At 43.9% G+C, this 25,460-nt stretch overlaps 1 long non-coding RNA gene across 1 annotated transcript in view; it reads right to left on the bottom strand.

Annotated features, from left to right (window-relative positions):
- Positions 1-25,460, bottom strand: part of LOC137218069 (uncharacterized) — a 177,066-nt gene that overhangs the window by 72,283 nt on the left and 79,323 nt on the right. Inside the window, exon 3 of the long non-coding RNA XR_010940432.1 lies at positions 14,139-14,216. This is a non-coding gene — a long non-coding RNA (uncharacterized lncRNA). The remainder of the gene's footprint in view (positions 1-14,138; positions 14,217-25,460) is intronic.

Raw genomic sequence — 25,460 nt, 5'->3', positions numbered from 1 at the left:
ACTGAAATAAGTCACACAGAAAAAGAAACATCATAAGGTATCACTAATACACGGAATGTAAACTTGGCTACAGAGGAACTGAATTCCAAAACAGAACAGGGTCTCAAATTTAGAAAACCAACTTATGCTTGCTTAAGGGGAAAGGTGAGTTGGGGTGCTGCATAAAACCAGAGATTGAAATGAGCACAGATAAAGTTCCTTAAGCCAAATATGGAATAGACAAGAGCTACTCCTTGCTCAACGAAATGGACTCAACTCCCCATATTAAACGCCTAAGAATGTACCTGACTAGTAAGTATCTTAAAACCTATGGATTGCTATGTCTCTGAAAGAGAATCAAGCGTGTGTACAGGGGCATAAACGCAGCAGTGATAGGATTGGAGCGGTTCGGTGAGCAAATGAAGACCCTTTGAAGTCATATTGCATGGTACCCATTCCACGGGTCTCAACTCTCCAGGTTTAAGGTATTCTTCCTTCAGCAAAAACAGGCATGTGGAACCCAGAGTATGATCAACCGTGTGAACGGGAGACGTGTTCAAATATGTCTCAGTTTTCCTTCCCTGGTACTCGGGTGCAACATTCCAGACGCTTTACTAACACTCTCCCCACTTGGAGAGTCAGCGCCTTTAACCTCCTGTTTGGCCCAGTTTGCAATTTCTGCGGAAGATGAACAGGAATAGGGAGAACCAATGAGAGACTAGCTGGATGTGTCTGGACGGGCAAATTTAACTCTCATTTCCCACCAGGAAGAGGAAATAACCAAAGGCTCAGCGTGCCGTGCCGGAACCAGATTAGGGCCTGAAGCCATCCTGCGGTGTTACGGCCAGGTCACAAGAAAGCGAGTTGAAGAAAGGAGCTCAGGGGCACTGTAATTCACAAACCTGCAGAGATATAAATGACAGCTATCGTCCAAAAATATACTGAAGTAAGGCTGCCAAGAGGACTTGAAAGCGGGGCAGAATTGCAGGAAACCGATTTCAGGAGGTAGACTGGAATTGCATTGAAAGCATAGGAAAAGAGGCAGAACGTCCACAATGATGCACTTGGCCAAAAAGGGCGTATGCGTTTTTTCCTGAATATATTCAGGAAAAAACGCATACGCCCTTTTTGGCCAACCAAGCAAGCTTGCAAAGGAAATCTGCACTACAATGAAGACTCACTTCCCCCCGGTCAAAAGGGCCATCTGAAAAAAGTGTAAAATCCAGAAAGGCAGGACAGGCCATGGAGAACTGGGAGCCTTGTTATGCTGATTGGCGGGATGTAAATTGCCAACAGACACTTGGGAGAAGTGTATGGTGTTTCCTGAAACATCTAAAAAACAAAGCAACAGAGCCTAGGGCACTTCCACTTATGGTCCTATAGCTTAGGGAAATTAAAATCAAAAAGACACAGCCACCCCAAAGTTTGGGACACCTCTGTTTACAAGAACCTCGTTTACCGTACAAGTTCAGTATCACAGAAAGTGAAAAATGGATAAAGAACTTGTGGTACTTATGTACAATGCAGTATCACTCAGCAATGAAATCTATGTCATCAGGCCCATAGCAGCATAATGAGTGGATTCAGGTACGATGGTTCTAACTGAAATAAGTCACACAGAAAAAGAAACATCATAAGATATCACTAATACATGGAATGTAAACTTGGCTACACAGGAACTGAATTCCAAAACAGAACAGGGTCTCAAATTTAGAAAACCAACTTATGCTTGCTTAATGGGAAAGGTGAGTTGGGGTGCTGCATAAAACCAGAGATTGAAATGAGCACAGATAAAGTTCCTTAAGCCAAATATGGAATAGACAAGAGCTACTCCTTGCTCAACGAAATGGACTCAACACCCCATATTAAACGCCTAAGAATGTACCTGACTAGTAAGTATCTTAAAACCTATGGATTGCTATGTCTCCAAAAGAGAATCAAGCGTGTGTACAGGGGCATAAACGCAGCAGTGATAGGATTGGAGAGGTTCGGTGAGCAAATGAAGACCCTTTGAAGTCATATTGCATGGTACCCATTCCACGGGTCTCAACTCTCCAGGTTTAAGGTATTCTTCCTTCAGCTAAAACATGCATGTGGAACCCAGAGTATGATCAACCGTGTGAACGGGAGACGTGTTCAAATATGTCTCAGTTTTCCTCCCCTGGTACTCGGGTGCAACATTCCAGACGCTTTACTAACACTCTCCCCACTTGGAGAGTCAGCGCCTTTAACCTCCTGTTTGGCCCAGTTTGCAATTTCTGCGGAAGATGAACAGGAATAGGGAGAACCAATGAGAGACTAGCTGGAGGTGTCTGGACGGGCAAATTTAACTCTCATTTCCCACCAGGAAGAGGAAATAACCAAAGGCTCAGCGTGCCGTGCCGGAACCAGATTAGGGCCTGAAGCCATCCTGCAGTGTTGCGGCCAGCTCAAAAGAAAGCAAGTTGAAGAAAGGCGCTCAGGGGCACTGTAATTCACAAACCTGCAGAGTTATAAATGACAGCTATCGTCCAAAAATATACTGAAGTAAGGCTGCCAAGAGGACTTGAAAGCGGGGCAGAATTGCAGGAAACCGATTTCAGGAGGTAGACTGGAATTGCATTGAAAGCATAGGAAAAGAGGCAGAACGTCCACAATGATGCACTTGGCCAAAAAGGGCGTATGCGTTTTTTCCTGAATATATTCAGGAAAAAACGCATACGCCCTTTTTGGCCAACCAAGCAAGCTTGCAAAGGAAATCTGCACTACAATGAAGTCTCACTTCCCCCCGGTCAAAAGGGCCATCTGAAAAAAGTGTAAAATCCAGAAAGTCAGGACAGGCCATGGAGAACTGGGAGCCTTGTTATGCTGATGGGCGGGATGTAAATTGCCAACAGACACTCGGGAGAAGTGTATGGTGTTTCCTGAAATATCTAAAAAACAAAGCAACAGAGCCTAGGGCACTTCCACTTATGGTCCTATAGCTTAGGGAAATTAAAATCAAAAAGACACAGCCACCCCAAAGTTTGGGACGCCTCTGTTTACAAGAACCTCGTTTACCGTACAAGTTCAATATCACAGAAAGTGAAAAATGGATAAAGAACTTGTGGTACTTACGTACAATGCAGTATCACTCAGCAATGAAATCTATGTCATCAGGCCCGTAGCAGCATAATGAGTGGATTCAGGTACGATGATTCTACCTGAAATAAGTCACACAGAAAAAGAAACATCATAAGATATCACTAATACACGGAATGTAAACTTGGCTACACAGGAACTGAATTCCAAAACAGAACAGGGTCTCAAATTTAGAAAACCAACTTATGCTTGCTTAAGGGGAAAGGTGAGTTGGGGTGCTGCATAAAACCAGAGATTGAAATGAGCACAGATAAAGTTCCTTAAGCCAAATATGGAATAGACAAGAGCTACTCCTTGCTCAATGAAATGGACTCAACACCCCATATTAAACGCCTAAGAATGTACCTGACTAGTAAGTATCTTAAAACCTATGGATTGCTATGTCTCCGAAAGCGAATCAAGCATGTGTACAGGGGCATAAACGCAGCAGTGATAGGATTGGAGAGGTTCGGTGAGCAAATGAAGACCCTTTGAAGTCATATTGCATGGTACCCATTCCACGGGTTTCAACTACCCAGGTTTAAGGTATTCTTCCTTCAGCTAAAACATGCATGTGGAACCTAGAGTATGATCAACCATGTGATCGGGAGACGTGTTCAAATATGTCTCAGTTTTCGTACCCTGGTACTCGGGTGCAACATTCCAGACGGTTTACTAACACTCTCCCCACTTGGAGAGTCAGCGCCTTTAACCTCCTGTTTGGCCCAGTTTGCAATTTCTGCGGAAGATGAACAGGAATAGGGAGAACCAATGAGAGACTAGCTGGAGGTGTCTGGACGGGCAAATTTAACTCTCATTTCCCACCAGGAAGAGGAAATAACCAAAGGCTCAGCGTGCCGTGCCGGAACCAGATTAGGGCCTGAAGCCATCCTGCAGTGTTGCGGCCAGCTCTAAAGAAAGCGAGTTGAAGAAAGGCGCTCAGGGGCACTGTAATGCACAAACCTGCAGAGTTATAAATGACAGCTATCGTCCAAAAATATACTGAAGTAAGGCTGCCAAGAGGACTTGAAAGCGGGGCAGAATTGCAGGAAACCGATTTCAGGAGGTAGACTGGAATTGCATTGAAAGCATAGGAAAAGAGGCAGAACGTCCACAATGATGCACTTGGCCAAAAAGGGCGTATGTGTTTTTTCCTGAATATATTCAGGAAAAAACGCATACGCCCTTTTTGGCCAACCAAGCAAGCTTGCAAAGGAAATCTGCACTACAATGAAGTCTCACTTCCCCCCGGTCAAAAGGGCCATCTGAAAAAAGTGTAAAATCCAGAAAGGCAGGACAGGCCATGGAGAACTGGGAGCCTTGTTATGCTTATGGGCGGGATGTAAATTGCCAACAGACACTCGGGAGAAGTGTATGGTGTTTCCTGAAATATCTAAAAAACAAAGCAACAGAGCCTAGGGCACTTCCACTTATGGTCCTATAGCTTAGGGAAATTAAAATCAAAAAGACACAGCCACCCCAAAGTTTGGGACGCCTCTGTTTACAAGAACCTCGTTTACCGTACAAGTTCAATATCACAGAAAGTGAAAAATGGATAAAGAACTTGTGGTACTTACGTACAAAGCAATATCACTCAGCAATGAAATCTATGTCATCAGGCCCGTAGCAGCATAATGAGTGGATTCAGGTACGATGATTCTACCTGAAATAAGTCACACAGAAAAAGAAACATCATAAGATATCACTAATACACGGAATGTAAACTTGGCTACACAGGAACTGAATTCCAAAACAGAACAGGGTCTCAAATTTAGAAAACCAACTTATGCTTGCTTAAGGGGAAAGGTGAGTTGGGGTGCTGCATAAAACCAGAGATTGAAATGAGCACAGATAAAGTTCCTTAAGCCAAATATGGAATAGACAAGAGCTACTCCTTGCTCAACGAAATGGACTCAACACCCCATATTAAACGCCTAAGAATGTACCTGACTAGTAAGTATCTTAAAACCTATGGATTGCTATGTCTCCGAAAGAGAATCAAGCATGGGTACAGGGGCATAAACGCAGCAGTGATAGGATTGGAGAGGTTCGGTGAGCAAATGAAGACCCTTTGAAGTCATATTGCATGGTACCCATTCCACGGGTTTCAACTACCCAGGTTTAAGGTATTCTTCCTTCAGCTAAAACATGCATGTGGAACCTAGAGTATGATCAACCATGTGATCGGGAGACGTGTTCAAATATGTCTCAGTTTTCGTACCCTGGTACTCGGGTGCAACATTCCAGATGCTTTACTAACACTCTCCCCACTTGGAGAGTCAGCGCCTTTAACCTCCTGTTTGGCCCAGTTTGCAATTTCTGCGGAAGATGAACAGGAATAGGGAGAACCAATGAGAGACTAGCTGGAGGTGTCTGAACGGGCAAATTTAACTCTCATTTCCCACCAGGAAGAGGAAATAACCAAAGGCTCAGCGTGCCGTGCCGGAACCAGATTAGGGCCTGAAGCCATCCTGCGGTGTTGCGGCCAGCTCACAAGAAAGCGAGTTGAAGAAAGGAGCTCAGGGGCACTGTAATTCACAAACCTGCAGAGTTATAAATGACAGCTATCGTCCAAAAATATACTGAAGTAAGGCTGCCAAGAGGACTTGAAAGCGGGGCAGAATTGCAGGAAACCGATTTCAGGAGGTAGACTGGAATTGCATTGAAAGCATAGGAAAAGAGGCGGAACGTCCACAATGATGCACTTGGCCAAAAAGGGCGTATGCGTTTTTTCCTGAATATATTCAGGAAAAAACGCATACGCCCCTTTTGGCCAACCAAGCAAGCTTGCAAAGGAAATCTGCACTACAATGAAGTCTCACTTCCCCCCGGTCAAAAGGGCCATCTGAAAAAAGTGTAAAATCCAGAAAGGCAGGACAGGCCATGGAGAACTGGGAGCCTTGTTATGCTGATGGGCGGGATGTAAATTGCCAACAGACACTCGGGAGAAGTGTATGGTGTTTCCTGAAACATCTAAAAAACACAGCAACAGAGCCTAGGGCACTTCCACTTATGGTCCTATAGCTTAGGAAAATTAAAATCAAAAAGACACAGCCACCCCAAAGTTTGGAACGGCTCTGTTTACAAGAACCTCGTTTACAGTACAAGTTCAACATCGCAGAAAGTGAAAAATGGATAAAGAAGTTGTGGTATTTACTTACAAAGCAATATCACTCAGCAATGAAATCTATGTCATCAGGCCCTTAGCAGCACAATGAGTGGATTCAGGTATGATGATTCTAACTGAAATAAGTCACACAGAAAAAGAAACATCATAAGATATCAGTAATACACGGAATGTAAACTTGGCTACACAGGAACTGAATTACAGAACAGAACAGGGTCTCAAATTTAGAAAACCAACTTATGCTTGCTTAAGGGGAAAGGTGAGTTGGGGTGCTGCATAAAACCGGAGATTGAAATGAGCACAGATAAAGTTCCTTAAGCCAAATATGGAATAGACAAGAGCTACTCCTTGCTCAATGAAATGGACTCAACACCACATATTAAACGCCTAAGAATGTACCTGACTAGTAAGTATCTTAAAACCTATGGATTGCTATGTCTCCGAAAGAGAATCAAGCATGTGTACAGGGGCATAAACGCAGCAGTGATAGGATTGGAGAGGTTCGGTGAGCAAATGAAGACCCTTTGAAGTCATATTTTATGGTACCCATTCCACGGGTTTCAACTACCCAGGTTTAAGGTATTCTTCCTTCAGCTAAAACATGCATGTGGAACCTAGAGTATGATCAACCATGTGATTGGGAGACGTGTTCAAATATGTCTCAGTTTTCGTACCTTGGTACTCGGGTGCAACATTCCAGACGCTTTACTAACACTCTCCCCACTTGGAGAGTCAGTGCCTTTAACATCCTGTTTGGCCCAGTTTGCAATTACTGTGGAAGATGAACAGGAATAGGGAGAACCAATGAGAGACTAGCTGGACGTGTCTGAACGGGCAAATTTAACTCTCATTTCCCACCAGGAAGAGGAATTAACCAAAGGCTCAGCGTGCCGTGCCGGAACCCGATTAGGGCCTGAAGCCATCCTGCGGTGTTGCGGCCAGCTCACAAGAAAGCGAGTTGAAGAAAGGAGCTCAGGGGCACTGTAATTCACAAACCTGCAGAGTTATAAATGACAGCTATCGTCCAAAAATATACTGAAGTAAGGCTGCCAAGAGGACTTGAAAGCGGGGCAGAATTGCAGGAAACCGATTTCAGGAGGTAGAGTGGAATTGCATTGAAAGCATAGGAAAAGAGGCAGAACGTCCACAATGATGCACTTGGCCAAAAAGGGCGTATGCGTTTTTTCCTGAATATATTCAGGAAAAATCGCATACGCCCTTTTTGGCCAACCAAGCAAGCTTGCAAAGGAAATCTGCACTACAATGAAGTCTCACTTCCCCCCGGTCAAAAGGGCCATCTGAAAAAAGTGTAAAATCCAGAAAGGCAGGACAGGCCATGGAGAACTGGAAGCCTTGTTATGCTGATGGGCGGGATGTAAATTGCCAACAGACACTAGGGAGAAGTGTATGGTGTTTCCTGAAACATCTGAAAAACAAAGCAACACAGCCTAGGGCACTTCCACTTATGGTCCTATAGCTTAGGGAAATTAAAATCAAAAAGACACAGCACCCCAAAGTTTGGGACGCCTCTGTTTACAAGAACCTCGTTTACCGTACAAGTTCAGTATCACAGAAATTGAAAAATGGATAAAGAACTTGTGGTACTTACGTACAATGCAGTATCACTCAGCAATGAAATCTATGTCATCAGGCCCATAGCAGCATAATGAGTGGATTCAGGTACGATGATTCTAACTGAAATAAGTCACACAGAAAAAGAAACATCATAAGATATCACTAATACATGCAATGTAAACTTGGCTACACAGGAACTGAATTCCAAAACAGAACAGGGTCTCAAATTTAGAAAACCAACTTATGCTTGCTTAAGGGGAAAGGTGAGTTGGGGTGCTGCATAAAACCAGAGATTGAAATGAGCACAGATAAAGTTCCTTAAGCCAAATATGGAATAGACAAGAGCTACTCCTTGCTCAACGAAATGGACTCAACACCCCATATTAAACGCCTAAGAATGTACCTGACTAGTAAGTATCTTAAAACCTATGGATTACTACGTCTCCAAAAGAGAATCAAGCTTGTGTACAGGGGCATAAACGCAGCAGTGATAGGATTGGAGAGGTTCGGTGAGCAAATGAAGACCCTTTGAAGTCATATTGCATGGTACCCATTCCACGGGTCTCAACTCTCCAGGTTTAAGGTATTCTTCCTTCAGCTAAAACATGCATGTGGAACCCAGAGTATGATCAACCGTGTGAACGGGAGACGTGTTCAACTATGTCTCAGTTTTCTTCCCCTGGTACTCAGGTGCAACATTCCAGACGCTTTACTAACACTCTCCCCACTTGGAGAGCCAGTGCCTTTAACCTCCTGTTTGGCCCAGTTTGCAATTTCTGCGGAAGATGAACAGGAATAGGGAGAACCAATGAGAGACTAGCTGGAGGTGTCTGGACGGGCAAATTTAACTCTCATTTCCCACCAGGAAGTGGAAATAACCAAAGGCTCAGCGTGCCGTGCCGGAACCAGATTAGGGCCTGAAGCCATCCTGCGGTGTTGCGGCCAGCTCACAAGAAAGCGAGTTGAAGAAAGGAGCTCAGGGGCACTGTAATTCACAAACCTGCAGAGTTATAAATGACAGCTATCGTCCAAAAATATACTGAAGTGAGGCTGCCAAGAGGACTTGAAAGCGGGGCAGAATTGCAGGAAACCGATTTCAGGAGGTAGAGTGGAATTGCATTGAAAGCATAGGAAAAGAGGCAGAACGTCCACAATGATGCACTTGGCCAAAAAGGGCGTATGCGTTTTTTCCTGAATATATTCAGGCAAAAACGCATACGCCCTTTTTGGCCAACCAAGCAAGCTTGCAAAGGAAATCTGCACTACAATGAAGTCTCACTTCCCCCCGGTCAAAAGGGCCATCTGAAAAAAGTGTAAACTCCAGAAAGGCAGGACAGGCCATGGAGAACTGGGAGCCTTGTTATGCTGATGGGCGGGATGTAAATTGCAAACAGACACTCGGGAGAAATGTATGGTGTTTCCTGAAACATCTAAAAAACAAAGCAACAGAGCCTAGGGCACTTCCACTTATGGTCCTATAGCTTAGGGAAATTAAAATGAAAAAGACACAGCCACCCCAATGTTTGGAACGGCTCTGTTTACAAGAACCGCGTTTACCGTACAAGTTCAACATCGCAGAAAGTGAAAAATGGATAAAGAAGTTGTGGTATTTACTTACAAAGCAATATCACTCAGCAATGAAATCTATGTCATCAGGCACTTAGCAGCACAATGAGTGGATTCAGGTATGATGATTCTAACTGAAATAAGTCACACAGAAAAAGAAACGTCATAAGATATCAGTAATACACGGAATGTAAACTTGGCTACACAGGAACTGAATTACAGAACAGAACAGGGTCTCAAATTTAGAAAACGAACTTATGCTTGCTTAAGGGGAAAGGTGAGTTGGGGTACTGCATAAAACCAGAGATTGAAATGAGCACAGATAAAGTTCCTTAAGCCAAATATGGAATAGACAAGAGCTAGTCCTTGCTCAACGAAATGGACTCAACACCGCATATTAAATGCCTAAGAATGTACCTGACTAGTAAGTATCTTAAAACCTATGGATTGCTATGTCTCTGAAAGAGAATCAAGCGTGTGTACAGGGGCATAAACGCAGCAGTGATAGGATTGGAGAGGTTCGGTGAGCAAATGAAGACCCTTTGAAGTCATATTGCATAGTACCCATTCCACGGGTTTCAACTACCCAGGTTTAAGGTATTCTTCCTTCAGCTAAAACATGCATGTGGAACCTAGAGTATGATCAACCATGTGATCGGGAGACGTGTTCAAATATGTCTCAGTTTTCGTACCCTGTTATTCGGGTGCAACATTCCAGACGCTTTACTAACACTCTCCCGACTTGGAGAGTCAGTGCCCTTAACCTCCTGTTTGGCCCAGTTGGCAATTTCTGCGCAAGATGAACAGGAATAGCGAGAACCAATGAGAGACTAGCTAGAGGTGTCTGGACGGGCAAATTTAACTCTCATTTCCCACCAGGAAGAGGAATTAACCAAAGGCTCAGCGTGCCGTGCCGGAACCAGATTAGGGCCTGAAGCCATCCTGCGGTGTTGCGGCCAGCTCACAAGAAAGCGAGTTGAAGAAAGGAGCTCAGGGGCACTGTAATTCACAAACCTGCAGAGTTATAAATGACAGCTCTCGTCCAAAAATATACTGAAGTAAGGCTGCCAAGAGGACTTGAAAGCGGGGCAGAATTGCAGGAAACCGATTTCAGGAGGTAGACTGGAATTGCATTGAAAGCATAGGAAAAGAGGCAGAACGTCCACAATGATGCACCTGGCCAAAAAGGGCGTATGCGTTTTTTCCTGAATATATTCAGGAAAAAACGCATACGCCCTTTTTGGCCAACCAAGCAAGCTTGCAAAGGAAATCTGCACTACAATGAAGTCTCACTTCCCCCCGGTCAAAAGGGCCATCTGAAAAAAGTGTAAAATCCAGAAAGGCAGGACAGGCCATGGAGAACTGGGAGCCTTGTTATGCTGATGGGCGGGATGTAAATTGCCAACAGACACTCGGGAGAAGTGTATGGTGTTTCCTGAAACATCTAAAAAACACAGCAACAGAGCCTAGGGCACTTCCACTTATGGTCCTATAGCTTAGGGAAATTAAAATCAAAAAGACACAGCCACCCCAAAGTTTGGGACGCCTCTGTTTACAAGAACCTCGTTTACCGTACAAGTTCAACATCACAGAAAGTGAAAAATGGATAAAGAACTTGTGGTACTTACGTACAATGCAGTATCACTCAGCAATGAAATCTATGTCATCAGGCCCGTAGCAGCATAATGAGTGGATTCAGGTACGATGATTCTAACTGAAATAAGTCACACAGAAAAAGAAACATCATAAGATATCACTAGTACACGGAATGTAAACTTGGCTACACAGGAACTGAATTCCAAAACAGAACAGGGTCTCAAATTTAGAAAACCAACTTATGCTTGCTTAAGGGGAAAGGTGAGTTGGGGTGCTGCATAAAACCAGAGATTGAAATGAGCACAGATAAAGTTCCTTAAGCCAAATATGGAATAGACAAGAGCTACTCCTTGCTCAACGAAATGGACTCAACACCGCATATTAAACGCCTAAGAATGTACCTGACTAGTAAGTATCTTAAAACCTATGGATTGCTATGTCTCCAATAGAGAATCAAGCATGCGTACAGGGGCATAAACGCAGCAGTGATAGGATTGGAGAGGTTCGGTGAGCAAATGAAGACCCTTTGAAGTCATATTGCATGGTACCCATTCCACGGGTCTCAACTCTCCAGGTTTAAGGTATTCTTCCTTCAGCTAAATCATGCATGTGGAACCCAGAGTATGATCAACCGTGTGAACGGGAGATGTGTTCAAATATGTCTCAGGTTTCCTCCCCTGGTACTCGGGTGCAACATTCCAGAAGCTTTACTAACACTCTCCCCACTTGGAGAGTCAGCGCCTTTAACCTCCTGTTTGGCCCAGTTTGCAATTTCTGCGGAAGATGAACAGGAATAGGGAGAACCAATGAGAGACTAGCTGGAGGTGTCTGGACGGGCAAATTTAATTCTCATTTCCCACCAGGAAGAGGAAATAACCAAAGGCTCAGCGTGCCGTGCCAGAACCAGATTAGGGCCTGAAGCCATCCTGCGGTGTTGCGGCCAGCTCACAAGAAAGCCAGTTGAAGAAAGTAGCTCATGGGCACTGTAATGCACAAACCTGCAGAGTTATAAATGACAGCTATCGTCCAAAAATATACTGAAGTAAGGCTGCCAAGAGGACTTGAAAGCGGGGCAGAATTGCAGGAAACCGATTTCAGGAGGTAGACTGGAATTGCATTGAAAGCATAGGAAAAGAGGCAGAACGTCCACAATGATGCACTTGGCCAAAAAGGGCGTATGCGTTTTTTCCTGAATATATTCAGGAAAAAACGCATACGCCCTTTTTGGCCAACCAAGCAAGCTTGCAAAGGAAATCTGCACTACAATGAAGTCTCACTTCCCCCCGGTCAAAAGGGCCATCTGAAAAAAGTGTAAAATCCAGAAAGGCAGGACAGGCCATGGAGAACTGGGAGCCTTGTTATGCTGATGGGCGGGATGTAAATTGCCAACAGACACTCGGGAGAAGTGTATGGTGTTTCCTGAAACATCTAAGAAACAAAGCAACAGAGCCTAGGGCACTTCCACTTATGGTCCTATAGCTTAGGGAAATTAAAATCAAAAAGACACAGCCACCCCAAAGTTTGGGACGCCTCTGTTTACAAGAACCTCGTTTACCGTTCAAGTTCAATATCACAGAAACTGAAAAATGGATAAAGAACTTGTGGTACTTACGTACAATGCAGTATCACTCAGCAATGAAATCTATGTCATCAGGCCCGTAGCAGCATAATAAGTGGATTCAGGTACGATGATTCTAACTGAAATAAGTCACACAGAAAAAGAAACATCATAAGATATCACTAATACACGGAATGTAAACTTGGCTACACAGGAACTGAATTCCAAAACAGAACAGGGTCTCAAATTTAGAAAAGCAACATATGCTTGCTTAAGGGGAAAGGTGAGTTGGGGTGCTGCATAAAACCAGAGATTGAAATGAGCACAGATAAAGTTCCTTAAGCCAAATATGGAATAGACAAGAGCTACTCCTTGCTCAACGAAATGGACTCAACACCCCATATTAAACGCCTAAGAATGTACCTGACTAGTAAGTATCTTAAAACCTATGGATTGCTATGTCTCCAAAAGAGAATCAAGCGTGTGTACAGGGGCATAAACGCAGCAGTGATAGGATTGGAGAGGTTCGGTGAGCAAATGAAGACCCTTTGAAGTCATATTGCATGGTACCCATTCCACGGGTTTCAACTACCCAGGTTTAAGGTATTCTTCCTTCAGCTAAAACATGCATGGGGAACACAGAGTATGATCAACCATGTGAACGGGAGACGTGTTCAAATATGTCTCAGTTTTCATACCCTGGTACTCGGGTGCAACATTCCAGACGCTTTACTAACACTCTCCCGACTTGGAGAGTCAGTCCCTTTAACCTCCTGTTTGGCCCAGTTTGCAATTTCTGCGGAAGATGAACAGGAATAGGGAGAACCAATGAGAGACTAGCTGGAGGTGTCTGGACGGGCAAATTTAACTCTCATTTCCCACCAGGAAGAGGAATTAACCAAAGGCTCAGCGTGCCGTGCTGGAACCAGATTAGGGCCTGAAGCCATCCTGCGGTGTTGTGGCCAGCTCACAAGAAAGCAAGTTGAAGAAAGGAGCTCAGGGGCACTGTAATTCACAAACCTGCAGAGTTATAAATGACAGCTATCGTCCAAAAATATACTGAAGTAAGGCTGCCAAGAGGACTTGAAAGCGGGGCAGAATTGCAGGAAACCGATTTCAGGAGGTAGACTGGAATTGCATTGAAAGCATAGGAAAAGAGGCAGAACGTCCACAATGATGCACTTGGCCAAAAAGGGCGTATGCGTTTTTTCCTGAATATATTCAGGAAAAAACGCATACGCCCTTTTTGGCCAACCAAGCAAGCTTGCAAAGGAAATCTGCACTACAATGAAGTCTCACTTCCCCCCAGTCAAAAGGGCCATCTGAAAAAAGTGTAAAATCCAGAAAGGCAGGACAGGCCATGGAGAACTGGGAGCCTTGTTATGCTGATGGGCGGGATGTAAATTGCCAACAGACACTCCGGAGGAGTGTATGGTGTTTCCTGAAACATCTAAGAAACAAAGCAACAGAGCCTAGGGCATTTCCACTTATGGTCCTATAGCTTAGGGAAATTAAAATCAAAAAGACACAGCCACCCCAAAGTTTGGGATGCCTCTGTTTACAAGAACCTCGTTTACCGTACAAGTTCAGTATCACAGAAAGTGAAAAATGGATAAAGAACTTGTGGTACTTACGTACAATGCAGTATCACTCAGCAATGAAATCTATGTCATCAGGCCCGTAGCAGCATAATGAGTGGATTCAGGTATGATGATTCTAAATGAAATAAGTCACACAGAAAAAGAAACATCATAAGGTATCAGTAATACACGGAATGTAAACTTGGCTACACAGGAACTGAATTACAGAACAGAACAGGGTCTCAAATTTAGAAAACCAACTTATGCTTGCTTAAGGGGAAAGGTGAGTTGGGGTGCTGCATAAAACCAGAGATTGAAATGAGCACAGATAAAGTTCCTTAAGCCAAATATGGAATAGACAAGAGCTACTCCTTGCTCAACGAAATGGACTCAACACCGCATATTAAACACCTAAGAATGTACCTGACTAGTAAGTATCTTAAAACCTATGGATTGCTATGTCGCCAAAAGAGAATCAAGCATGTGTACAGGGGCATAAACGCAGCAGTGATAGGATTGGAGAGGTTCGGTGAGCAAATGAAGACCCTTTGAAGTCATATTGCATGGTACCCATTTCACGGGTTTCAACTACCCAGGTTTAAGGTATTCTTCCTTCAGCTAAAACATGCATGTGGAACCTAGAGTATGATCAACCATGTGATCGGGAGACGTGTTCAAATATGTCTCAGTTTTCGTACCCTGGTTCTCGGGTGCAACATTCCAGACACTTTACTAACACTCTCCCGACTTGGACAGTCAGTCCCTTTAACCTCCTGTTTGGCCCAGTTTGCAAATTCTGCGGAAGATGAACAGGAATAGCGAGAACCAATGAGAGACTAGCTGGAGGTGTCTGGACGGGAAAATTTAACTCTCATTTCCCACCAGGAAGAGGAAATAACCAAAGGCTCAGCGTGCCGTGCCGGAACCAGATTAGGGCCTGAAGCCATCCTGCGGTGTTGCGGCCAGCTCACAAGAAAGCGAGTTGAAGAAAGGAGCTCAGGGGCACTGTAATGCACAAACCTGCAGAGTTATAAATGACAGCTATCGTCCAAAAATATACTGAAGTAAGGCTGCCAAGAGGACTTGAAAGTGGGGCAGAATTGCAGGAAACCGATTTCAGGAGGTAAACTGGAATTGCATTGAAAGCATAGGAAAAGAGGCAGAGCGTCCACAATGATGCACTTGGCCAAAAAGTGCATATGCATTTTTTCTTGAATATATTCAGGAAAAAACGCATACGCTCTTTTTGGCCAACCAAGCAAGCTTGCAAAGCAAATCTGCACTACAATGAAGTCTCACTTCCCCCCGGTCAAAAGGGCCATCTGAAAAAAGTGTAAAATCCAGAAAGGCAGGACAGGCCATAGAGAACTGGGAGCCTTGTTTTGCTGAAGGGCGGGATGTAAATTGCCAACAGACACTCGGGAGAAGTGTATGGTGTTTCCTGAAACATCTAAAAAACAAAGCAACAGAGCCTAGGGCACTTCCACTTATGGTCCTATAGCTTAGGGAAATTAAAATCAAAAAGACACAGCCACCCCAAAGTTTGGGACGCCTCTGTTTACAAGAACCTCATTTACTGTACAAGTTCAGTATCACAGAAAGTGAAAAATGGATAAAGAACTTGTGGTACTTACGTACAATGCAGTATCACTCAGCAATGAAATCTATGTCATCAGGCCCGTAGCAGCATAATGAGTGGATTCAGGTACGATGATTCTAACTGAAATAAGTCACACAGAAAAAGAAACATCATAAGATATCACTAATACACGGAATGTAAACTTGGCTACACAGGAACTGAATTACAGAACAGAACAAGGTCTCTAATTTAGAAAACCAAATTATGCTTGCTTAAAGGGAAAGGTGAGTTGGGGTGCTGCATAAAAACAGAGATTGAAATGAGCACAGATAAAGTTCCTTAAGCCAAATATGGAATAGACAAGAGCTACTCCTTGCTCAACGAAATGGACTCAACACCGCATATTAAACACCTAAGAATGTACCTGACTAGAACGTATCTTAAAACCTATGGATTGCTATGTCTCCAAAAGAGAATCAAGCATGTGTACAGGGGCATAAACGCAGCAGTGATAGGATTGGAGAGGTTCGGTGAGCAAATGAAGACCCTTTGAAGTCATATTGCATGGTACCCATTCCACGGGTCTCAACTCTCCAGGTTTAAGGTATTCTTCCTTCAGCTGAAACATGCATGTGTAACCTAGAGTATGATCAACCATGTGATCGGGAGACGTGTTCAAATATGTCTCAGTTTTCGTACCCTGGTACTCGGGTGCAACATTCCAGACGCTTTACTAACACTCTCCCGACTTGGAGAGTCAGTCCCTTTAACCTCCTGTTTGGCCCAGTTTGCAAATTCTGCGGAAGATGAACAGGAATAGCGAGAACCAATGAGAGACTAGCTGGAGGTGTCTGGACGGGAAAATTTAACTCTCATTTCCCACCAGGAAGAGGAAATAACCAAAGGCTCAGCGTGCCATGCCAGAACCAGATTAGGGCCTGAAGCCATCCTGCGGTGTTGCGGCCAGCTCACAAGAAAGCCAGTTGAAGAAAGTAGCTCAGGGGCACTGTAATGCACAAAGCTGCAGAGTTATAAATGACAGCTATCGTCCAAAAATATACTGAAGTAAGGCTGCCAAGAGGACTTGAAAGCGGGGCAGAATTGCAGGAAACCGATTTCAGGAGGTAGACTGGAATTGCATTGAAAGCATAGGAAAAGAGGCAGAACGTCCACAATGATGCACTTGGCCAAAAAGGGCGTATGCGTTTTTTCCTGAATATATTCAGGAAAAAACGCATACGCCCTCTTTGGCCAACCAAGCAAGCTTGCAAAGGAAATCTGCACTACAATGAAGTCTCACTTCCCCCCGGTCAAAAGGGCCATCTGAAAAAAGTGTAAAATCCAGAAAGGCAGAACAGGCCATGGAGAACTGGGAGCCTTGTTATGCTGATGGGCGGGATGTAAATTGCCAACAGACACTCGGGAGAAGTGTATGGTGTTTCCTGAAACATCTAAGAAACAAAGCAACAGAGCCTAGGGCACTTCCACTTATGGTCCTATAGCTTAGGGAAATTAAAATCAAAAAGACACAGCCACCCCAAAGTTTGGGACGCCTCTGTTTACAAGAACCTCATTTACCGTTCAAGTTCAATATCACAGAAACTGAAAAATGGATAAAGAACTTGTGGTACTTACGTACAATGCAGTATCACTCAGCAATGAAATCTATGTCATCAGGCCCGTAGCAGCATAATGAGTGGATTCAGGTACGATGATTCTAACTGAAATAAGTCACACAGAAAAAGAAACATCATAAGATATCACTAATACACGGAATGTAAACTTTGCTACACAGGAACTGAATTCCAAAACAGAACAGGGTCTCAAATTTAGAAAAGCAACATATGCTTGCTTAAGGGGAAAGGTGAGTTGGGGTGCTGCATAAAACCAGAGATTGAAATGAGCACAGATAAAGTTCCTTAAGCCAAATATGGAATAGACAAGAGCTACTCCTTGCTCAACGAAATGGACTCAACACCCCATATTAAACGCCTAAGAATGTACCTGACTAGTAAGTATCTTAAAACCTATGGATTGCTATGTCTCCAAAAGAGAATCAAGCATGTGTACAGGGGCATAAACGCAGCAGTGATAGGATTGGAGAGGTTCGGTGAGCAAATGAAGACCCTTTGAAGTCATATTGCATGGTACCCATTCCACGGGTTTCAACTACCCAGGTTTAAGGTATTCTTCCTTCAGCTAAAACATGCATGGGGAACACAGAGTATGATCAACCATGTGAACGGGAGACGTGTTCAAATATGTCTCAGTTTTCATACCCTGGTACTCGGGTGCAACATTCCAGACGCTTTACTAACACTCTCCCGACTTGGAGAGTCAGTCCCTTTAACCTCCTGTTTGGCCCAGTTTGCAATTTCTGCGGAAGATGAACAGGAATAGGGAGAACCAATGAGAGACTAGCTGGAGGTGTCTGGACGGGGAAATTTAACTCTCATTTCCCACCAGGAAGAGGAATTAACCAAAGGCTCAGCGTGCCGTGCCGGAACCAGATTAGGGCCTGAAGCCATCCTGCGGTGTTGTGGCCAGCTCACAAGAAAGCAAGTTGAAGAAAGGAGCTCAGGGGCACTGTAATTCACAAACCTGCAGAGTTATAAATGACAGCTATCGTCCAAAAATATACTGAAGTAAGGCTGCCAAGAGGACTTGAAAGCGGGGCAGAATTGCAGGAAACCGATTTCAGGAGGTAGACTGGAATTGCATTGAAAGCATAGGAAAAGAGGCAGAACGTCCACAATGATGCACTTGGCCAAAAAGGGCGTATGCGTTTTTTCCTGAATATATTCAGGAAAAAACGCATACGCCCTTTTTGGCCAACCAAGCAAGCTTGCAAAGGAAATCTGCACTACAATGAAGTCTCACTTCCCCCCAGTCAAAAGGGCCATCTGAAAAAAGTGTAAAATCCAGAAAGGCAGGACAGGCCATGGAGAACTGGGAGCCTTGTTATGCTGATGGGCGGGATGTAAATTGCCAACAGACACTCCGGAGGAGTGTATGGTGTTTCCTGAAACATCTAAGAAACAAAGCAACAGAGCCTAGGGCACTTCCACTTATGGTCCTATAGCTTAGGGAAATTAAAATCAAAAAGACACAGCCACCCCAAAGTTTGGGACGCCTCTGTTTACAAGAACCTCGTTTACCGTACAAGTTCAATATCACAGAAAGTGAAAAATGGATAAAGAACTTGTGGTACTTACGTACAATGCAGTATCACTCAGCAATGAAATCTATGTCATCAGGCCCGTAGCAGCATAATGAGTGGATTCAGGTATGATGATTCTAACTGAAATAAGTCACACAGAAAAGAAACATCATAAGATATCACTAATAAACGGAATGCAAACTTGGCTACACAGGAACTGAATTACAGAACAGAACAGGGTCTCAAATTTAGAAAACCAACTTATGCTTGCTTAAGGGGAAAGGTGAGTTGGGGTGCTGCATAAAACCAGAGATTGAAATGAGCACAGATAAAGTTCCTTAAGCCAAATATGGAATAGACAAGAGCTACTACTTGCTCAACAAAATGGACTCAACACCGCATATTAAACGCCTAAGAATGTACCTGACTAGTAATATCTTAAAACCTATGGATTGCTATGTCTCCGGAAGAGAATCAAGCATGTGTACAGGGGCATAAACGCAGCAGTGATAGGATTGGAGAGGTTCGGTGAGCAAATGAAGACCCTTTGAAGTCATATTGCATGGTACCCATTCCAAGGGTTTCAACTACCCAGGTTTAAGGTATTCTTCCTTCAGCTAAAACATGCATGTGGAACCCAGAGTATGATCAACCATGTGATCGGGAGACGTGTTCAAATATGTCTCAGTTTTCGTACCCTGGTACTCGGGTGCAACATTCCAGACGCATTACTAACACTCTCCCGACTTGGAGAGTCAGTCCCTTTAACCTCCTGTTGGGCCCAGTTTGCAATTTCTGCGGAAGATGAACAGGAATAGGGAGAACCAATGAGAGACTAGCTGGAGGTGTCTGGACGGGCAAATTTAACTCTCATTTCCCACCAGGAAGAGGAATTAACCAAAGGCTCAGAGTGCCGTGCCGGAACCAGATTAGGGCCTGAAGCAATCCTGCGGTGTTGCGGCCAGCTCACAAAAAAGCGAGTTAAAGGAAGGAGCTCAGGGGCACTGTAATTCACAAACCTGCAGAGTTATAAATGAAAGCTATCGTCCAAAAATATACTGAAGTAAGGCTGCCAAGAGGACTTGAAAGCGGGGCAGAATTGCAGGAAACCGATTTCAGGAGGTAGACTGGAATTGCATTTAAAGCATAGGAAAAGAGGCAGAACGTCCACAATGATGCACTTGGCCAAAAAGTGCGTATGCGTTTTTTCCTGAATATATTCAGGAAAAAACGCATACGCCCTTTTTCGCCAACCAAGCAAGCTTGCAAAGGAAATCTGCACTACAATGAAGTCTCACTTCCCCCCGGTCAAAAGGGCCATCAGAAAAAAGTGTAAAATCCAGAAAGGCAGGACAGGCCAGGGAGAACTGGGAGCCTTGTTATGCTGATGGGCGGGATGTAAATTGCCAACAGTCACTAGGGAGAAGTGTATGGTGTTTCCTGAAACATCTAAAAAACAAAGCAACAGAGCCTAGGGCACTTCCACTTATGGTCCTATAGCTTAGGGAAATTAAAATCGAAAAGACACAGCCACCCCAATGTTTGGGACAGCTCTGTTTACAAGAATCTCATTTTACGGTACAAGTTCAATATCGCAGAAAGTGAAAAATGGATAAAGAAGTTGTGGTACATACGTACAATGCAATATCACTCAGCAATGAAATCTATGTAATCAGGCCCGTAGCTTCATAATGAGTGGATTCAGGTATGATGATTCTAACTGAAATAAGTCACACAGAAAAATAAACATCATAAGATATCACTAATACACCGAATGTAAACTCGGTTACACAGGAACTGAATTACAAAACAGAACAGGGTCTCAAATTTAGAAAACCAACTTATGCTTGCTTAAGGGGAAAGGTGAGTTGGGGTGCTACATAAATCCAGAGATTGAAATGAGCACAGATAAAGTTCCTTAAGCCAAATATGGAATAGACAAGAGCTACTCCTTGCTCAACGTAATGGACTCAACACCCCATATTAAACGCCTAAGAATGTACCTGACTAGTAAGTATCTTAAAACCTATGGATTGCTATGTCTCCAAAAGAGAATCAAGCGTGTGTACAGGGGCATAAACGCAGCAGTGATAGGATTGGAGAGGTTCGGTGAGCAAATGAAGACCCTTTGAAGTCATATTGCATGGTACCCATTCCACGGGTCTCAACTCTCCAGGTTTAAGGTATTCTTCCTTCAGCTAAAACATGCATGAGGAACCCAGAGTAGGATCAACCGTGTGAACGGGAGACGTGTTCAAATATGTCTCAGTTTTCCTCCCCTGGTACTCGGGTGCAACATTCCGGACGCTTTACTAACACTCTCCCCACTTGGAGAGTCAGCGCCTTTAACCTCCTGTTTGGCCCAGTTTGCCATTTCTGCGGAAGACGAACAGGAATAGGGAGAACCAATGAGACACTAGCTGGAGGTGTCTGGACGGGCAAATTTAACTCTCATTTCCCACCAGGAAGAGGAATTAACCAAAGGCTCAGCGTGCCGTGCCGGAACCAGATTAGGGCCTGAAGCCATCCTGTGGTGTTGCGGCCAGCTCACAAGAAAGCGAGTTGAAGAAAGGAGCTCAGGGGCACTGTAATTCACAAACCTGCAGAGTTATAAATGACAGCTATCGTCCAAAAATATACTGAAGTATGGCTGCCAAGAGGACTTGAAAACGGGGCAGAATTGCAGGAAACCGATTTCAGGAGGTAGACTGGAATTGCATTGAAAGCATAGGAAAAGAGGCAGAGCGTCCACAATGATGCACCTGGCCAAAAAGTGCGTATGCGTTTTTTCCTGAATATATTCAGGAAAAAACGCATACGCACTTTTTGGCCAACCAAGCAAGCTTGTAAAGGAAATCTGCACTACAATGAAGTCTCACTTCCCCCCGATCAAAAGGGCCATCTGAAAAAAGTGTAAAATCCAGAAAGGCAGGACAGGCCATGGAGAACTGGGAGCCTTGTTATGCTGATGGGAGGGATGTAAATTGCCAACAGACACTCGGGAGAAGTGTATGGTGTTTCCTGAAACATCTAAAAAACAAAGCAACAGAGCCTAGGGCACTTCCACATATGGTCCTATAGCTTAGGGAAATTAAAATCAAAAAGACACAGCCACCCCAAAGTATGGTACGGCTCTGTTTACAAGAACCTCGTTTACTGTACAAGTTCAACATCGCAGAAAGTGAAAAATGGATAAAGAAGTTGTGGTATTTACTTACAAAGCAATATCACTCAGCAATGAAATCTATGTCATCAGGCCCTTAGCAGCACAATGAGTGGATTCAGGTATGATGATTCTAACTGAAATAAGTCACACAGAAAAAGAAACATCATAAGATATCAGTAATACACGGAATGTAAACTTGGCTACACAGGAACTGAATTACAGAACAGAACAGGGTCTCAAATTTAGAAAACCAACTTATGCTTGCTTAAGGGTAAAGGTGAGTTGGGGTGCTGCATAAAACCAGAGATTGAAATGAGCACAGATAAAGTTCCTTAAGCCAAATATGGAATAGACAAGAGCTACTCCTTGCTCAACGAAATGGACTCAACACCGCATATTAAACGCCTAAGAATGTACCTGACTAGTAAGTATCTTAAAACCTATGGATTGCTATGTCTCCAAAAGAGAATCAAGCATGTGTACAGGGGCATAAACGCAGCAGTGATAGGATTGGAGAGGTTCGGTGAGCAAATGAAGACCCTTTGAAGTCATATTGCATGGTACCCATTCCACGGGTCTCAACTCTCCAGGTTTAAGGTATTCTTCCTTCAGCTAAAACATGCATGTGGAACCCAGAGTATGATCAACCGTGTGAACGGGAGACGTGTTCAACTATGTCTCAGTTTTCTTCCCCTGGTACTCGGGTGCAATATTCCAGACGCTTTACTAACTCTCTCCCCACTTGGAGAGTCAGTGCCTTTAACCTCCTGTTTGGCCCAGTTTGCAATTTCTGCGGAAGATGAACAGGAATAGGGAGAACCAATGAGAGACTAGCTGGAGGTGTCTGGACGGGCAAATTTAACTGTCATTTCCCACCAGGAAGAGGAAATAACCAAAGGCTCAGCGTGCCGTTCCGGAACCAGATTAGGGCCTGAAGCCATCCTGCGGTGTTGCGGCCAGCTCACAAGAAAGCGAGTTGAAGAAAGGAGCTCAGGGGCACTGTAATGCATAAACCTGCAGAGTTATAAATGACAGCTATCGTCCAAAAATATACTGAAGTAAGGCTGCCAAGAGGACTTGAAAGCGGCGCAGAATTGCAGGAAACCGATTTCAGGAGGTAGACTGGAATTGCATTGAAAGCATAGGAAAAGAGGCAGAACGTCCACAATGATGCACTTGGCCAAAAAGGGCGTATGCGTTTTTTCCTGAATATATTCAGGTAAAAACGCATACACCCTTTTTGGCCAACCAAGCGAGCTTGCAAAGGAAATCTGCACTACAATGAAGTCTCACTTCCCCCCGGTCAAAAGGGCCATCTGAAAAAAGTGTAAAATCCAGAAAGGCAGGACAGGCCATGGAGAACTGGGAGCCTTGTTATGCTGATGGGCGGGATGTAAATTGCCAACAGACACTCGGGAGAAGTGTATGGTGTTTCCTGAAACATCTAAAAAACAAAGCAACAGAGCCTAGGGCACTTCCACTTATGGTCCTATAGCTTAGGGAAATTAAAATCAAAAAGACACAGCCACCCCAAAGTTTGGGACGCCTCTGTTTACAAGAACCTCGTTTACCGTACAAGTTCAATATCACAGAAAGTGAAAAATGGATAAAGAACTTGTGGTACTTACGTACAATGCAGTATCACTCAGCAATGAAATCTATGTCATCAGGCCCGTAGCAGCATAATGAGTGGATTCAGGTACGATGATTCTAACTGAAATAAGTCACACAGAAAAAGAAACATCATAAGGTATCACTAATACACGGAATGTAAACTTGGCTACACAGGAACTGAATTACAGAACAGAACAGGGTCTCAAATTTAGAAAACCAACTTATGCTTGCTTAAGGGGAAAGGTGAGTTGGGGTGCTGCATAAAACCAGAGATTGAAATGAGCACAGATAAAGTTCCTTAAGCCAAATATGGAATAGACAAGAGCTACTCCTTGCTCAACGAAATGGACTCAACTCCCCATATTAAACGCCTAAGAATGTACCTGACTAGTAAGTATCTTAAAACCTATGGATTGCTATGTCTCCGAAAGAGAATCAAGCGTGTGTACAGGGGCATAAACGCAGCAGTGATAGGATTGGAGCGGTTCGGTGAGCAAATGAAGACCCTTTGAAGTCATATTGCATGGTACCCATTCCACGGGTCTCAACTCTCCAGGTTTAAGGTATTCTTCCTTCAGCTAAAACATGCATGTGGAACCTAGAGTATGATCAACCATGTGATCGGGAGACGTGTTCAAATATGTCTCAGTTTTCGTACCCTGGTTCTCGGGTGCAACATTCCAGACACTTTACTAACACTCTCCCGACTTGGACAGTCAGTCCCTTTAACCTCCTGTTTGGCCCAGTTTGCAAATTCTGCGGAAGATGAACAGGAATAGCGAGAACCAATGAGAGACTAGCTGGAGGTGTCTGGACGGGAAAATTTAACTCTCATTTCCCACCAGGAAGAGGAAATAACCAAAGGCTCAGCGTGCCGTGCCGGAACCAGATTAGGGCCTGAAGCCATCCTGCGGTGTTGCGGCCAGCTCACAAGAAAGCGAGTTGAAGAAAGGAGCTCAGGGGCACTGTAATGCACAAACCTGCAGAGTTATAAATGACAGCTATCGTCCAAAAATATACTGAAGTAAGGCTGCCAAGAGGACTTGAAAGTGGGGCAGAATTGCAGGAAACCGATTTCAGGAGGTAAACTGGAATTGCATTGAAAGCATAGGAAAAGAGGCAGAGCGTCCACAATGATGCACTTGGCCAAAAAGTGCATATGCATTTTTTCTTGAATATATTCAGGAAAAAACGCATACGCTCTTTTTGGCCAACCAAGCAAGCTTGCAAAGCAAATCTGCACTACAATGAAGTCTCACTTCCCCCCGGTCAAAAGGGCCATCTGAAAAAAGTGTAAAATCCAGAAAGGCAGGACAGGCCATAGAGAACTGGGAGCCTTGTTTTGCTGAAGGGCGGGATGTAAATTGCCAACAGACACTCGGGAGAAGTGTATGGTGTTTCCTGAAACATCTAAAAAACAAAGCAACAGAGCCTAGGGCACTTCCACTTATGGTCCTATAGCTTAGGGAAATTAAAATCAAAAAGACACAGCCACCCCAAAGTTTGGGACGCCTCTGTTTACAAGAACCTCATTTACTGTACAAGTTCAGTATCACAGAAAGTGAAAAATGGATAAAGAACTTGTGGTACTTACGTACAATGCAGTATCACTCAGCAATGAAATCTATGTCATCAGGCCCGTAGCAGCCTAATGAGTGGATTCAGGTACGATGATTCTAACTGAAATAAGTCACACAGAAAAAGAAACATCATAAGATATCACTAATACACGGAATGTAAACTTGGCTACACAGGAACTGAATTACAGAACAGAACAAGGTCTCTAATTTAGAAAACCAAATTATGCTTGCTTAAAGGGAAAGGTGAGTTGGGGTGCTGCATAAAAACAGAGATTGAAATG

Source organism: Pseudorca crassidens, unplaced genomic scaffold (assembly GCF_039906515.1).
Source record: "Pseudorca crassidens isolate mPseCra1 unplaced genomic scaffold, mPseCra1.hap1 Scaffold_146, whole genome shotgun sequence".
NCBI classification, from domain to species: domain Eukaryota; kingdom Metazoa; phylum Chordata; class Mammalia; order Artiodactyla; family Delphinidae; genus Pseudorca; species Pseudorca crassidens.
Note: the sequence above shows the minus strand (reverse complement) of the source record. Positions and strands in the feature narration are given on the sequence as shown.